The sequence below is a fragment of the Falco naumanni genome, chromosome 1 (assembly GCF_017639655.2).
Source record: "Falco naumanni isolate bFalNau1 chromosome 1, bFalNau1.pat, whole genome shotgun sequence".
NCBI classification, from domain to species: domain Eukaryota; kingdom Metazoa; phylum Chordata; class Aves; order Falconiformes; family Falconidae; genus Falco; species Falco naumanni.
In genome coordinates this window covers 42,008,567-42,025,684 of record NC_054054.1, presented here as the reverse complement: position 1 = coordinate 42,025,684, position 17,118 = coordinate 42,008,567, and the positions used below count along the sequence as shown (strand labels likewise).

The 17,118-nt window shown below is 36.9% G+C and overlaps 1 protein-coding gene across 2 annotated transcripts in view; it reads right to left on the bottom strand.

Annotated features, from left to right (window-relative positions):
• The window catches only part of CTNNA2 (catenin alpha 2), a 515,720-nt gene that overhangs the window by 391,850 nt on the left and 106,752 nt on the right, over positions 1 to 17,118 (bottom strand). The window lies entirely within an intron of this gene.

The window sequence follows — 17,118 nt, the reverse complement described above, 5'->3', positions numbered from 1 at the left end:
ACATATGCGAAAGCCAACATGATGGGCTGAACACACATTGAAAAAGAACCATAAAATGTATAGCATTTAAATAACAAACCATGAATTTGATTCCATGTAGTTTACAAATAAGGCCCTGTAGAGATACACTTCATAGGCGCACATAAAAAACTGTCAATTTTTATACACCATTTGATATGGAAATCATTGAATAGACTTATCATGGGTAAAGAATGTACCTCCTGATCCATATATTTGAAAAAGCAATTCCTATTTTAGCCTAGCGGAAGTAGCTGGGGATGGCATACAGGGAAAAGGAGTAAAGGCATGGCTGAGAGGTGCCAAGGTTGATTACTGGCACTTGTTTTGTAACAGTGCACAAACATGCTGTGCTGGGCTACTGGAACTTTTGGAACCATAAGCAGACTTCAAGGTAAGCATCTACCTATGAAGAAAGGAACGGACTAAAGCACTTAATAGTTAATATGCTGAGGAAATTGCTATTTTTCCAAAGCCTTTAAGTTTTTTTTAAGAGACAGAAGATGGTGGGCACAAAGCTGCAATCTAGAGAACAAGCTATGATCAGTAAAGGTTGCTGACAATACTCCAAACACCTGGAAATAATTAAGGAAATAATGACAGCCTGACTGTATGTACTATTCCTGAGCAGTTCTCAAATGGAAGAAATGAATAAAGCTGTGGTCTAATTAATCCATCTCTTTTAGGTTCTGTCTCTTGTTTTATGTGCCCAAGATTAAAAAGATGTGACAACTGATCCATGACCTAATTAAAGTATTTTAGAGTGCTCTCCTTGTAATTAGAGCAAAAGCGTTGTTATGAAGCTATTCTGAATTATAATAATGTATAGACCCAAACTGAGTTGCAGATTCCATATAGAACAATGTTATGATACTAAATGATAATATGACAGATCTGAATAACCCATAATTGCTAACAGGGTGTATATCAAATAACGTAAGCAGGTTTTTAATCCTTTCCTCATGGATGCTGTCTCATTATTAAAACAAACAAACCCAAACCCTTCAGGATGTAAAGATCTGCAATTTTATCCCCTTTGGACTTGTCTAACAATTCACCAAATACAGAGTAGGACCACCTACTGTCCATTCCAGTATACTTGCCAACAGTCCAGTTTCTGATTCAGGAATAATGAACTAAATCTGGTGTTTGACGGTTGGTTTCTCATTGTTTATATTCCTCCTACCCATACAATCATACTGACTATTCAGTCCATACCTTAAAACATTTTGTTTACAGTACTTTAAAATCCATTCTCAATTACTGAAAATAGTTAAATTCAACAGTAATCTCTACTTGACACTGTATAGACATTTGTTAAAATTTGGAAAGTAATTTGTAGAGTATTTTCATACTGAAGAATGCTGTATACTTAACATAAATATGCATTAAAAATGCTATTCAGAATTTCTAAAGCTTCCCATGAATGGCTGTTAAATCTTCATCTCCCCTTTCCTAATACTTCTAAATCTTTACTACTATTTCACCTAAACTCATTCCTCTTTGACTTGCACTTGGGATTTTGTTCTCTTCTCTGTGGAAGAATGACCACTTCTCATTGTATTAATATATTTCAAGGCCAGAAAGTCCATATATGATCTGGCCTGTAGTTTTCACATTTCATTTCAGCTATAGATCCGCATCTCTCTGAAACTGTTTATACAGGCAATCCACTTCACTTACATTTGAATCACTTTACATTTGACCTTTAGATAGAGTGATGGAAGATGAATCACTATGTGTTTAAAAGCACATTGCATATCCTTAAAGCTAGTATACATTTTCGATTCAATATTCACATTTAGATCCAATAGCATACCATATTATTCTCTACATAGATCATTAAAATATGTAATTTTAATTAACCCAGCTACTTGTTTCCTAAGGGACAACAAAATACCAGTAATACAGAACTTTAAGATATTTAGTTACATATCTATGGCAATCTAAACCAATTATTTCACAAATGTTACATTTTAGAGACAACTTTTCTAATTAATAGTCAGATTAATGGTTCATTTGAAACATCACTGATACACTTAGGTACAATAAAACATTAATTAGATTTCAATTAAAAAATAAATTGTTTTGGATGTGAGAATACATTACCATTTCTAATCCCTCTTTGTCTGCAGCTCTCACCTACTCTGCAGTTTAACATCCTTCAGGGATAAACCAAACAAGTGATTAGCCTTCACTGAACTGCAGAGTTCATGAACATCAACATGATCATTTTAGATGTTCAGCACTGTGGTTGGTGACAGGGAACGTGAAAACACACTAGACCTCTTAAGATACCAATAAATACAGAAGAACATTTAAAACAATTCAAACAACTGATTTCTAACATGGCCTTATTTGTATCCTGGCAAAAGCCACAAAGCTGAACTTTGATGTTCCACAGAAGATGCGGAAAATGTTTCTTTTTATCTCCATTAGTGTCTGTGTTGCCAAATTGGCTCTCTCCTTACTTTGGTCCAGTGGCCTGATAAACCTAATTGCCCAAGGCTGTACACAAGCTAGTTTGCTCTCATACTCAGCTGGAAGCGAACACAATAATATAATAACCCTTCCAAGGAAACCTGAGTGTGCTTGTTGGGGTAGTTCAGCTACTGAAAGTGGCAAGGCTGTCTTCCAGCTACCAGCAAAACAGATTTCTTCCATGCAGCAAGATACCGGGACACATTGATTCAGCACTGCAGGAAGCCTGTTGTTTCTTTGTTCAGCTAGTAGTTTTTCCACAGCTTCCATGCTTACTCTAGAAATTTGAGATATCCAATTAAAAATAAGCTTTTCATTCTTTACCAGATAGCTGCAGAACTGAAACAAGAAGCACATTCAAATGAGTATGTCGTCACATAAGCAAGACAAAACTATTCAAATAACTACAGCGGCAGTTGCTAGGAAAAGTTGTTGTCTTTTTGGTGAACCGTGCATAGTAAATATATTAAAATAATTATTGTAACAAAAGGACTAAAGCGAATTTAAATGACAAAGAAAAATCTTTTTCTGTGACTCCCAGCAATTCAATTCTTGAATTTAATCATTTAATGGGTTTCTGCATAACAATGTATGAATTGTAAAGAGAATTGTGATTAATAAATATGTGTGAAACCTATCAGGTATAGAAAGGAACAATATTTGAAAAGCACACACACTTTTCTAACAGGAAAGGAAGCGCGCTAAGAAAACTACTATGGCATTCTCCATTAGGCAGACGGATTCCATCATTCTGGATATTACTTTCAGTCTGGGGCTTGAAGAGGGTTACAAATACTGTACAGCCAAGCAAGATAGCAATCAGATTATATCTAAGCCCTAGGCACTGTGAACTAAGTTTAAAATCATAATTAGAATCAGTTCCATCATTCTTTATTATCACACCAAAAAAAAAATTACCCAGTGAAAAACTTGGCTGAAATTGATATTTTTTTGAGATACACTTCCATTTCAAAGGGTTGATATTTTCCAGGAAGCCACGTTTTCTTAATAAATTTATAAAAAATTCCCAATGAGCTCCTGAGAACAGAAGGACCAGCAAGTTACTAATGTCAACTCATAGGGAACCACTGTGAGGAGGTGGGTAGGACTAATGATGAGACTGATCAGTTTAGGGGATTGATCCGCTCACTAACTGTTTTAAGGGGTCACTTTTATATCCCTGCTAATTTATGCTTTTTCTGATACTTAGTTCCTATGCATGAATGACTTGACAGAAGCAGTAAGAGAAGCAGGGACCACCTGGCTCTGAAGAGAGCACATGTCCAAGCACCCCATAGCTTGGGGATTAATATAACAAGAGGTATTGCTGCTGCCAATCACCCAGCTTTCTGATGACCCTGAGATAAAGCATATGGGCAGATTATGAAAATGGTAGAGGCATACACCATATTCTTATCATCATTATTAAAAACCTGGGGAACAAACACAGCTAAAAGTAAAACAAAAACAACCAAAAAAAACCCAAAACCACACCTTTCTGCAACACCCTGACTGGGATTAACAGAACAGGCATGTTAATATTAGACAATTCAGGTTTTTTTGGCCAAGGCAGAAAAATACCAGGTAAAATTTAAATACAACATTTGAAAAAGGTACTTCAGTACAGGTTAGCATAAGAGAGGAGAAAAGTACACCAAGGAGTGTTACCAGCACAGAGAACATCTATGGTATAGATTTACAACACAAAAAGATAAGAGCAAGATGACAACAAAGAATACAAAGAGCACTTGCAGGTTTTACATAAAGCAGGAGACAGAATTTACTTTTAAAGAATTAAATTATTTCATTTTTACTGTCTGTTCACATAGTATTTATGGTAACCTATATTTGAAACCCAATGCAGTTATTCTTACACCATAGAAGAACTTGTCAAGGATTTCCAAAATCATGCCCAAATGAAAATTAAGCCCATCTTTCCAAAATTGGGAATTACATTAAAAGGTAATTTTCAAAGACTATAGCAATCTTTCATCTAAACTTGACTTGGTAACATTTTAATATCCTCATACTTTATTGCCAGTTTCAATCAGAATTCATATAACACACAGGTGTTAATATAACATCATAGCCCCTTATATAAATATACTCATTCCATTAATGTATAAAAAATGCAAAAGCTTCTGTGCAGAGAGATAAAGAGATACCTGACCTTCATACTGTGAAATTACACTGTGGTGCACAGATCAAAACACAAAGCCGACCTACAGGCCCCCACCAACACACAGAAAAGCAGATCAGTATGTTTTGTATAATAAAAGGTTCATAAACAATATATGATTATCGCTATCTATTAGCAAGAACACAAAGAAATAATCATTAGCAAGAGCTCTCTATATAGGTGTTACTATAGAAGTTTATTAAGAAACACAAGAGGTGTAAAAACTGCTTAACTTTCAGGAATAATCAACAGCTGCGTCTATTTGATAGACTTTTCAGCAAGTCTGTTAGTACATACAGATTTCTATGCTAGCCTAGCTAAAGTATCTCTGCTACTTAAACTAGAATATTTAGAGTAATTGAGTATTTCCATTTCATACTGAATTGCAAAAAATAATCCCCAAATCACACATCTTTAGTACTCACTAAGGCAAACACAAAATAGAGATTAGATTAGTCAGGAAAATCATAGGCAACTTGCAGAGGGAAAAAAGAAAAAAAAAGTGAAATGGGGAAAGGAAAGTAGAAATAAAGACAAACAAACAAAGAAAATAAAATGTTTGTCCTACCATGCAGCCTCAAGAAATCAGAGGGTAGCAGTCAATAGGTCAATGTCCACATGGAGATCAGTGATGAGCGGTGTCCCTCAAGGGTCCATGCTGGGACTAGTACTGTTTAAGATCTTCAACAATGGCACAGACAGTGACATCAAATGCACCCTCAGCAAGCTTCCACACAACACCATACCAAGTGGTGCAGTTAACACATCTGAGGGCCCTGAATAAGCTTGAGAAGTGGGCTCATGTGAAACTCATGAGGTTCAACAAGGCTAAGTACAACATCCTACACCTGGGTCAGGGCAATCCCTGGTATCAATACAGGCTGGGGGTTGAGAAGATTCAGAGCACTTCTGATGAGAACAACTTTCAGGTGCTGGTGGATGAAAAGCTGCACATGAGTTGGCAAGTCAAGGGACATCATACTACCCCCTCTATTCCACACTTGTGAAAATACTTTATCCAGCTCTGTAATCCTCAGTACATGAAAAACATGGAACTGTTGGAGTGGGTCTACAGGAGAGCCACAAAAAAGATCAGAGGGATGGAACACCTCTGCTGTGAGGAAAGGCTGAGAGCTGGGATTGCTCAGCCTGGAGAGAAGGCTCTGGGAAGACCATATTGTAGCCTTTCAATATTTCAGGTGGGCTTATAAGAAAGAATGGGACAGGTTTCTTCATAGGGTTTGCTGCAATAGGACAAGGAGTAATGGTTTCAAAGTAAAAGAGAGTAGATTCAGACTAGATATAAGGAAAAAAATTTTCTTATGATGAGGGCAGTGAAACACTGGCACAGGTTGCCCAGAGAGGTGGTAGATGCCCCATCCCTGGAAATATTGAAGGCCAGGGTGGATGGGGCTCTGAGAACCTTATGTAGTTGAAGATGCCCCTGCTTATTGCAGGGAGGTTGGAATAAATGACATGTAGAGGTCCCTTCCAATGCAAACTATTCTATGATTCATTGGACAGAATTACAAATGAGCCAAAAATACTTCGTAAGTGCCACATATAAACCTTAACATTCAACCAGATTATGCTCTGTACAGGAACATAGGGCTAGAAGGATTCCTAGATCATCATGTCTACCTACATGCTTCCACTGCAATCACAGCATACAGTTTTCCAGTATTCATCATCAACTGACAGATTTATCATACAACTGCCTCACCTCCTTCTGCCTCTGTTATTGCTATGTCTGTGTTATTCCAGAAACTCATTCCTCTGACTTTGAAACTTTCTTTTAATTTTCTAGCATATAGCATCCATAAGGAATTTCGACCTCTCTTCCTCCTCCCTGCCCCTCAATGTTATACTATAAACTCCACATAATTTCTACCATGCCCAGGTGTCTAGAAAGGACAGTTCTAATGCTCGACAGTAGATTTTTCTATTAGCTATACATACTCAGAAAAAATAGTTTTTCTGCACAGAAAGTGTTCTCAGATGTAGAAGCAAGAGGGAATGATAGAATTGTTCTGGTTGAAAAAAACCTTTAAGATCATTGAGTCCAACCATTAACTCAGCACTACCAAGGCTACCACTAAACCTTGTCCCCAAGCACCACAGCTACATGTTTTCTGAACACCCCCAGGGATGGTGACTCCCTCCCATCCCCAGGCAGCCTGCTCAGCGCCCAACAGCCCTTTCGGTGCAGACAGGTTCCCTCACACCCAATATAACCCTCCCCGGCTCAGCGTAAGGCCAACTCCCCAGCCAGCACACACCTGCTCGGATCTCCCGGCCTGCCCGGAGCACTCAGCGCCTGGGCTGCTGCCCCCGGGGCTCTGTCAGCCCGGCTCCTCCACAGGCCCAGCTCTGCCTCCCGCTAGTGCCAGGCAGGTCTGCTGGCCCCTGCCTCACTTCTCCAAGGATGGGAATCTTACTTCTCCAAAAACTGGGAAAGAGCACGATAAAAGAAAAATGAAAGTATAAAACAGAAACAGTTTCAGCCAGTGGAAAATATATTAACTGAACAGTAGCTTAATTCAGTCACATGTTTGTGGACAATGATATCTAGCAAGTTAGCCATAAAACAACAACATAAAGTAATAAAATTAAAAGTGATTTAAAACCATAAGGTCCATAAGAAACAGGTGAAAGGAAGATATGGTTGGAACATTTTTGTGAAGAAAAACAACATATGTTTCATTAAATACTGTAGAAATCACATAATAATATAAACAGAGGTTATAAACTGATTTATCTGCAACTAAACCAAACAAATAAAAAAGCCAAGCACAGCTCTGAAAGTCAAATTTGGAAAAATTATGGATGAAAGAGATTTGCAAACATCACAAATCAAAATCAGTGGAGAGACCAGACTTGTATTTTTAGTAGTTACAAAAATAATTCTAAATACCATAGGCACTACAGAATGGTCTCCTACTCCAGCTTTCATATATAAACAGCAGCTGTTTTTTGCAGACCTAAAGAGTATTAATCTCTGATAAAGGAACTAAAATGAGAGAGAACAAGATAGCTAGCAATCAGAACAGTAAAATTTGACATTTCTCAGAGGAAAGCAGCATGTGTTATTTGATTAAAACATTTTATAAAGTGAGGGGATATAAAATATTACTCATAATACTGGCCTTTGTAAAGTGAAAAATGTACTTCAAAGACAGTTCAAAATGGTAAATGGGAAGACAATAAATAAAGTATTCTGTATGTTGATGAAGTACCTTTTAGGATTCAAATATTAGGAAGTGTATTTCAAATTCTCACACTGTCATTTTTACTACTTTTCTCATCGGCTACCACCTTCTGAAACCATATCCAAAATTAAAACCTATTCTGTATGGGAGAATGAAGCTTCTTCACAACTGCTTATAAAGTTTGATGACTGCCACGGAAAATGCAGTCAAAAATAAATAACACAGAAGGAGACATACTTTAGGCAAGGAGGAAGTCCAAGGAGGGTGCAAGTAAGACTCCCAGATAAGATTTATTGCTCCAAGGACTGCCTATATGTTGCTCATTAAATGTAACTGAGTAAGTAGCAGAAATAATCGTGGTAACACAGATCAGAACCCAAGGTGCCCACTTTTTAGGTGAATTACAGCATTACATACAATTTCATTCTGGACAAAGAAAACCCTGCTTTTTTAAATTGAAAATATTTTTTACCCCTTCATTTACAACACTTACTTAACAGAATGAAAAAGTTTTGTCTAAGTTTGTCAGTAAACTTTTTTTGCTTAATCATTACAAAATCACTTGAGGTTTTCCAGTTACAGCTTTTGAAAGTTAAAATTCATCATTCAGCACAGCGAGGGGGGAAGGACTGGAGAGGTGGAGGCAACAGGACAGGATAGTGGTGCTGGTGCAGAAGGAAACTTGTCCTTCCCTTGGCTTTACAACACAACCCATATTGTCCATCAGCTCTTCATTCAAAGCAATGTGACTGAAGCATAACGACCAAATCTCAAGCCCATCTCCTTGACTTTCTGCCTTCGACAGGCCACTTCCCTGTTTAAACACCCAAGACAAAGTCTCTGCATCACCTCAGATCTCCCCCCGTTTTGCCGTATGCCTCGCTACATTAGACAGCTGGTGAAACTCTTCTTACCTTTGCTCTGTTAAAAACTTCTATCATTGGTGATATAAGTTTTAGAGGGCACTAAAGCCAGTCATCTGAAGTTACTCCATTGCCAAGCTGAAAGGAATCTCCTTCCAAATACTTTTGATCTGACACGCTAAAATAACTGATTTTCCAGTTCAAAGCATGAATTAAACTTTTTTTTTTTTTAATGTTGGGTTGAACAAGAAGAAATTCAGTTCAGAATTTCTGTCCAATGAATCAATAGTGATTTCAAACACTCAGCTGTGATCCAGATGATGCTTCACTAGCACATAAATTAGAACAGCTTCAAAAGGAGAGACCAAGATGTTCATCCCATGGTGCTCTACAGCTTCACAGTAACAGCGTTCTTCTGAGGGATCAGACGCTTCAATTCAAATCTCTGGTTTGAATTATACACATAGATGACTTAAATACAGATTTCACGCATGCAGGAAAATCTTGCAGAACACTGTTCACTGTTATCTCAAAATGTAATTGAAAAGACAATACATTTAATACTGCCAGGGATTACTAACCGTGGACTAAGTGTACCCAGTTTTAGAATTACTGCTGGAAAACAGAAAAGGGCAAGATAACTGCCTACAGGGGCCTCTTCCAATGTGTAAGAACTTATTTTATTATTTCTTTTAAATCCTAGTGAAACTGTTTTCTAAATTTGATCTGAATTAATAAATTTCATGCATACTAATATTACACCACAATGGATGGTGGAGTAAAATATTTACTGAAAAATATGCCCTAGTTACAATCCCTTAATATTTTTTTTTAACTATGGTGTATTCTGCAATCCTTTCTCAAATAACACCTGTTTAACACCTTAACAGAAATATGCTTCTAAAATATCAAGTGGTAATTTTAGGATCTGATTTTAGAAGTCAAATATTTCTAGAAGAAACACTATAACTTTCAATTTGTGAGTATAATATAATTTTTGACAACTATGAAAAAACGACATTCTAAAGCAATTTCATTCTTCACTGCTACAGTCATGATAGTAATAAAATCTTTAAGAAAGACAAGTAAAGTATGAAAAAGGAAAAATCACCTACTATATTAATTTATATTACTTTTCAAACATATATCACTGTGCTTTTGTAAAATTTGTCTCAAACTGTCATATTTGGCCAATATATCAAATACCAGCTACCCTTTATAACAAACTTAACTGGCAGACGTAAGGTGTTTTCATAAATTTAAACTAACATGAGGTTCAACAAAATATTGAAAAGTGAAATTAATACTAAAAAAGCTCCAGCCAAGGCTGTAACAGAAATAAACCTTTTAAAATTGGTGCAGAGAATAAGCAGAGGCTCTCAGTCAGCTGACTTTACTAAGAACCAGAAATATCATCAGTTCAAGATCTCCCCAAAGGCCTCAACCATTAAGGAAAATTATGTACAGAAAAGTACCTGTCCGCATTTCATTTTCCTCTGGTTTTAGCTTCCTGTTCAAGGATACAGGACACATAATGGGATGTACGGCAAGAACATTTTAGGACTGCACAAGACTTGTAACGGGATGTTTAGAGAAGGAACCGAAGGTGGGCGAAAGGAAGGACCAAGATGATTTGGGGACAGACAAGCATGGAAAAATGGAGGCATAAGAGGACAAAGGGGCCAGCCGTATGTGAACCAATAGCTGGTCAGTGAATTTGTCTGGCCTTGCCTTGGGCCAGATTTCTGATTTTCCAGCTCTAGTCCACAGCACCTAGAGGTTGACTGAGGCATCTGCTTCCATGTGTTTGTGTCCGTGTGTGTCTTTGAGAGTGGGGAGACTGGGGAGACCAGGATGCAGGGGCCAGCTGTGGGACTGACTGTGATGCTAAACCCAGCTACTGAAGTGATCTACATTATACATATGAATAAAGATATTTCTAACATCTTCAATGCTAATCAACCACAGAGGGGAAGAGGATAAGATTTGTGCTTTTGGGTTTGTTTCACAGAATCATAGAATAGTTTGGGTTGAAGGGACCTTTAAAGGCCATCTAGTCCAACCCCCCTGCCAAAAGCAGGGGCATCTTCAATGAGATCAGGTTGCTCAGAGCCCCATCCAACCTGGCCTTGAGCATTTCCAGGGATGGGCCATCTACCAACTCTATGGGCAACCTGTGCCAGGGTTTCATAGAATCATAGAATAATGAACGTGGAGCGTCTGATGGTAGTGGTAACCTGTGTATGTATGCATGAGCTGCATATGCCTACTGGGAATACACGCTCAGCCTTGGACCTGGGGAGCTGCACCAGCCTCACTACTGGATTTTGGAACCCCTGACACTACTTATTGTATAACAGCTCTTTGAGATCCTGTACAACATCTTTTTTTTTTTTTTTTTTTTTTCATCAGAAGTGGATTAAATCATTTTAGAAAAGGAACTTTAATGTCTTTCAGAAGCTAAATTCTTTGAGACCTGAAAGATAATTAACGGATTTGAAAAGGGTCTGAAAAAGCTAGTGTTAGGGTATTGACATTTAGCATGATGTATTTCTTAGGATAAGCACTGCGAACATGAATTAAAATTGAAGTTGCTTCCAAATATAACAAGCAATTCAAAACAGATCATGAATATTTTTTTTAGTCTTCCAACCATCATACTGAAAGTTTTCTGTTGGACAGGCATGAGCCATAGGTGAGATGAGCAAAAAGCAAGTTGCAGAATACCTCATCATACGGACTACTGACAAAACAGAGAACATGTTTATTATATATACAGGTTCTTTCAAAAGTGCAGATCAGGATTCATTCTCCCATCAAGCATGACAGACCACAAGCCTCATTTAATCTTTCAGAAATGGACAGAAAATCTAGTTTGTCTAAAATAACTGCTTTTCAGCAATTCCTTTCTACACACATTTTTCCTCTATCAAGAGCCAGAAGCTAGATAGCACTAAATTCTATAAGAAAAAATAAATAAATAAAAAAAGACAGAGAACTTCTCATACATTTCAATGAAAAGTATTATAAATAAACAATGGGAAAATGTATTTGTAGTGAAAAGATTGTTTAGTTTGGGGTTTTTTCCTATAAAAAAAAAAAAAAAAAAATTTATTTGCACCCTAACCCAGGTAAGAAATAATACCTCAGGTTATGTAGACAATTTTAAAGTGACAAAGTATTAGTATCAGATGTATTATTTTTTAAAGTATCTGTTGTTCCTCCTTCATATTTTCCAGACTCAAACGCAATATCCTGCAGTTCTTTCATTCAACTCAGACTTTGGGAATAACAATCAGCCAGAAAGACTCAGAAAAATACCAAAAAAAGCCCTGAAGGAATCACTGCTTGAATATTACAGTAAGAGATACCTTTACACATCTTCAATTGCAGATCAACCCTTCAGCTTGAATCCTGTCACTGGGACTCAGAGTTGAAAACAAATGTAGAAATCAGACAATACTTCATCATTTGCTTTCTCTTTAAAAATAGTTTCCTCCTTTCCAACATCAAGTGATAGTTACATTGTGACAAGTCTTGTAATGGCTTCTACAGAAACACCCTTATGAAGTAATTTCATTTCCACATACTTTATAAACTAGGAAAAATGCTGAAGAACTAGCAGGGAGACAGAGAGAAAGACTATTTCCATTAGCTGAATTCTTATTAACCATATGGACCAAAATGTAATGTATTCAGCTAAGTTTTTTTGTATTTGAAATGCAACATTAAGTGTTACACCAAAACTATTTCAGGGAAGCTCTTAGAAACTAATGGGTACAAACTCTTTTGTGGGTTGTTTTTTTTTTCCCTTCTTCTTTCTTTTCTTTTTCTTCCTTTGTGGTTTTTTATTTGTTTGATTCATTGTTTGTTTTTTTGTTTTAATAAATAAGTCAAAAGGATAGCCGAGAATGTGGATTGAGTAAATCGGGGCTGCTAGAGTCTGTTGCAGCTGACTCTGCTAAGCAAGTACATCTGAGACATTAGTATAACATGCTATGTAAGATGATGTTCACACCCTGAACTTAAATATAAGTAAGACAGGCTTACTACGAATACTTTCAGCATGAGAAACGAAGGAAATGTAGGGGGAAAAGGGACAGAATGGATAAAAATAAGTAAAATTAGAAGGATGGGCTAACAGAAGAGCATGAAAGAGGCATCCAGGGTCAGAGAAGGATTCAGAGTGTAATCTGGTAGAGAAAACAAGGACAACAAACAAGGAATATTAAGTTTGTAAAGTAAATCGGGGAAAAAAAGAGATCAAGAAAAAGACATTTGATTTTTGTTTCTACTTTGCATTACAAAACCATGACTGAATATGAGAGAAAAGAAGGACCTTATGTGAAGACAGAACAAGGGCATGAGAAGGAGATGAAAGAAACGTTAACAGGGAATGGGAGATCTAAAGAGACCATGAGATAGGGGAAATTTCAGGCCTTGAATTGCAAAGAAAGACAAAATGTATGACCACATGAAGGTAGCAAAGAAAAGGAGAAGGAAACAGATGATGAGCATAGAGGAGAGTAGCACAGACCCCTTGGTTAACAGAAACGGCTGCAGTTTTTTAATGCAGTTAAAAAAGTAAGAGTTATTAGATTAGGAGGCAGAAAACAAAATTCTAAATAGACTGGAAAAGTTTTAAGGCAGGCAGCATCCAAGCAGGGATTTCCTGCTGCAGGAAAGTCAAAACCTCCAGGCAGCAAGTCTGAAAGATTTGGGATAGCATGGCACTGCAAGGACTGGGTTTTAGGAAGGAACTGTTGGTCTAACAAGGTCTAACTGTGCACTCAGGAAAGGTCTCCTAAAAAGCACAATGCCAGGTGAACTGGGCAACTGTTTTAAGACTCAAAGAATGCTGTGCATTTGGCTAAGAGTTCAGCAGTCTCCAGGAACACAAAACGGACAGCTGCAGGGCACAGCGTATGTGACATTACATCTATCCAGACAGAATCTGTTTCTCCCCATGTCATACTGCTGTTATTGAAATCAGGAGAGCCTAAATGAGCTTAAATTGCACCATAAATAATTATAAAAAGTAACCGGCAACTTGTGTATGTATGTTTTGAGGTTTGCTCCCACTACCTGAGATATGCAGACTCCCTGCTTTTCTCCCAAGGTAACTGAAGACAGAAGGGAACAGTGAGGAAGAAGATCTTGCACAGGGTTTAGTTAAAAAACTTCTTTTAAAAAGTTTTAAAAGTTCAGTAGTTGAAACCATGAAAGTAAAGCTTTAAAAATCTTACTTTCTAGAATGTTCCATCACCAAGTAAAAAAGTTACCAAGAAAGTTAGTTATATTTGCGTGTCAGATGTTGATACATACTTTCATGCTTACTGACAGCCATGGAATATATAGATCATATTCTTTTTACACCACATAAATAAATCTGCATGAAAAAAAACCTCAAATTTACACTGTCTTCAAACACAAAAAACATCAACAGCTATTTTCTGCCCCCGGACCGAAGTACGTATTTCAGATTATGGTGAGAAGTTGTATTTATCCTGCTTGAAAAGCAAAATTCAAAATGCAACAACCAGCTGCTAGACAAAATCATGTTTTTAACGGAAGTTTCAGCTATATGCTAGAAAACTTCTAGGAAAATTATATTACAATCAAGCAGTTACTAGCACATACCTACAAGATAGACATTGCCAAAGTCATTTAACAGAATAAATTTACATAAATATAATCTTATTCCTTGTCTTGCTTTCCTTGGCACCCCGGACAGCTTCTTAATAAATTTAATCAGACCTAAACCCAATGGACCTGCATTTCTTTATAGATTTTTGTGTAAATCAAAACCTGAATGTCTCCTCCAAAGGGAATTTCCTTCTTTTGCAGTGATTGATAAAAGACCAGTTGCATTTAGACAGCTATGCTATGAGAACACACCCCTCTGTTCCCCCACCCCATACTGTATTTCTTATTTCTATGAGATTTTCTTCACTTGACTTCTCAGGCTTTGTAGTTTCAGGTCTTAGGGTTATTGTAATCCAAAAATACAAAAAAAAAAACCTCACTCCTCCCAAAACCTCAATATGCAGAAGACTGTTTTCCCTCAGCCCTAATGTATGAAGACATGAACAACAAACCTTAACATTGCCTAGGTCACATTTGCCCCCCATCTGGGAGATCTTTCACACAACTCTGACAAGAACAGAATAAACACGCATAAAGCAAAGTATTCAATGGCATCGCAATTGGAGAATAATACTTTGATGGTTTTGAACTATAAAGCCAAAGTATTCCTTTTATGGAATTATTATGGGATACAACCTGTGTATACAGTGTGTGTATGTATGTGCTTTATGCATAAAATATTTACCCCTTTTCATTAAATTCTGCAAAATAAATAAAAAACACATTAAAAATCCAGCTTCTTACTCTTTGGTTTTTTAGAACTCAACTTTGTAAACGAGAACTGTTTCTCATCAGAGTTCTGCACAACAAATATACATTCCACATTACTGAAGTAACAAGAATCTTAAAGCTATATATTCTTTGCATTCATGTTAATTTCAAAGTATTTTGCAAATGATACAGCACATTCATTTGATACCTTTCAATGGAAAGAAGCTCTCTGGGATGAATTGCAACAACTGTCTATAGTAGTATATAATAGTATACAGCAATATAGGGCAGGAAATGAGGAGCACACCAGAGCCAGCTGTAACTGCAGGAGACATTTTTAGGTTGATGGTGTAATTATCCAAGATGGAATTTGGCCAGAAATTCAACTAGCAATACTCTGGCAAAACACTGCCTCAGTTCATTAATCCAGCTCTTTATTCACTGAGCTAAACATATCATTTCACATTGCACCAAAGCTGGTCTAGTTTATGTGGCTCGTGTGTGTTAATAATGGTGTTTGGTGTCTCCTGCTCTCTTAATTACGGACTCATGTTGTACAGACCAAGAACGCTACTCCACTTTTCTGACAGACTTTTCTCTAGCCTGCAGTGTTGACAAAAGATGAATGCCTGTATCACTCTGTGTAATACTGCTTAAGATCTTTTCTCCTCTCTGCTTCCTGCATCGCTGGTCTTTTTTTAAATACAGGTTTTTTAAAAAGAACAAAAAACGTATTATAAATTAAAAAGTCAGAAATGCAGTCAAGAAGAAACCCAAAACCCTCCACAGCAAATCCTCTCAGACGCCTCTAGCTTTACAAAGCAAAAATCTACAAAGAATCACTGTTAACTAATACAAAGCTCTAATCATAAAGAGAGATAATAAGAAGCTCTGATAGCATGCTAATGAACACGGTATATTTGCCTAGATCAGAGAGCATGCAACAGTTTAGGCTGACGACTCTAGCTCAGTAGAAGGATCCTTGGGAGCTGCTAGCAAAACTGAGTCAGCATTGCAACCCCAAATGAGAGACCTATAAACTCAGAGGGGAAAAGGACATTCACACCACTGCTGAAGATGCTGTACTAGAATTTGACATAACACTAAATAAGTGAATGTAAGCAACTGGAAACTGAATTTGTTGACAAATGAAACTGCATGCCAGAACAAACAAGCATTGGCATAAAAAAAAACAACCGAACAAAACCAAGCAAACCACAGAAAATAAACAAACCTCTAAAAAATTAACAACAACCCACCCCAAAAAAGCCCAACAAAACTCAAACAACAGAATACTCATATAACATTCAGAGTATACAGCAGATACTCTACTTCGATGTACTGGCGGCTGAATATTTTTAAAAATCCCAAAGCACACAGGAACAGGAAAACAATGAAACCATATATATATATAGTGATTAGGAGGAAGAAATAGCCTCAGGATAGAACAGACTACAATATTCACTAATTACTGTTTATGTATACAATATTTTAACCCTGCCTGCTCATATGATCATTTCAGTCTTTTCACAAACGGAAAAAAAACATCATATGACTGCTAGGGACATAACTCAATAAAAAATCAGTAAGTTATACCTAGAGTCCTTTAGACTCCTTTCAAAATCTCAGTCAAGAGATCTGTCAGTCTTGTTCTAAAACCCAGGACTGATGATATGGCAGATGGTATCTTGAGATTATAGGCTTTACAACTGAACAAACCTGAAAGGTACTTAATGCTGCTGCAATAAAGATAATTACAAAGTCAATAAAAGAAAAGTTTTGTTATGGGCTTATATTGAAAACATATTGTTCCCCTACCACACTTGTAAATTTGAAAGCATCTGGTACACATTTTACCTTTTGAAGGAAAACTGTCAGATGATATCCATGATTGCAAAGCCTGACTTGAAAGCAGTTTTCTTATAGTACCACTTCAAACTTCAATTATTAAATTGTGCAACACTATGTTTATTTCTGCCAGTAAAGAAAATGTTATTATCCCATACTCAAG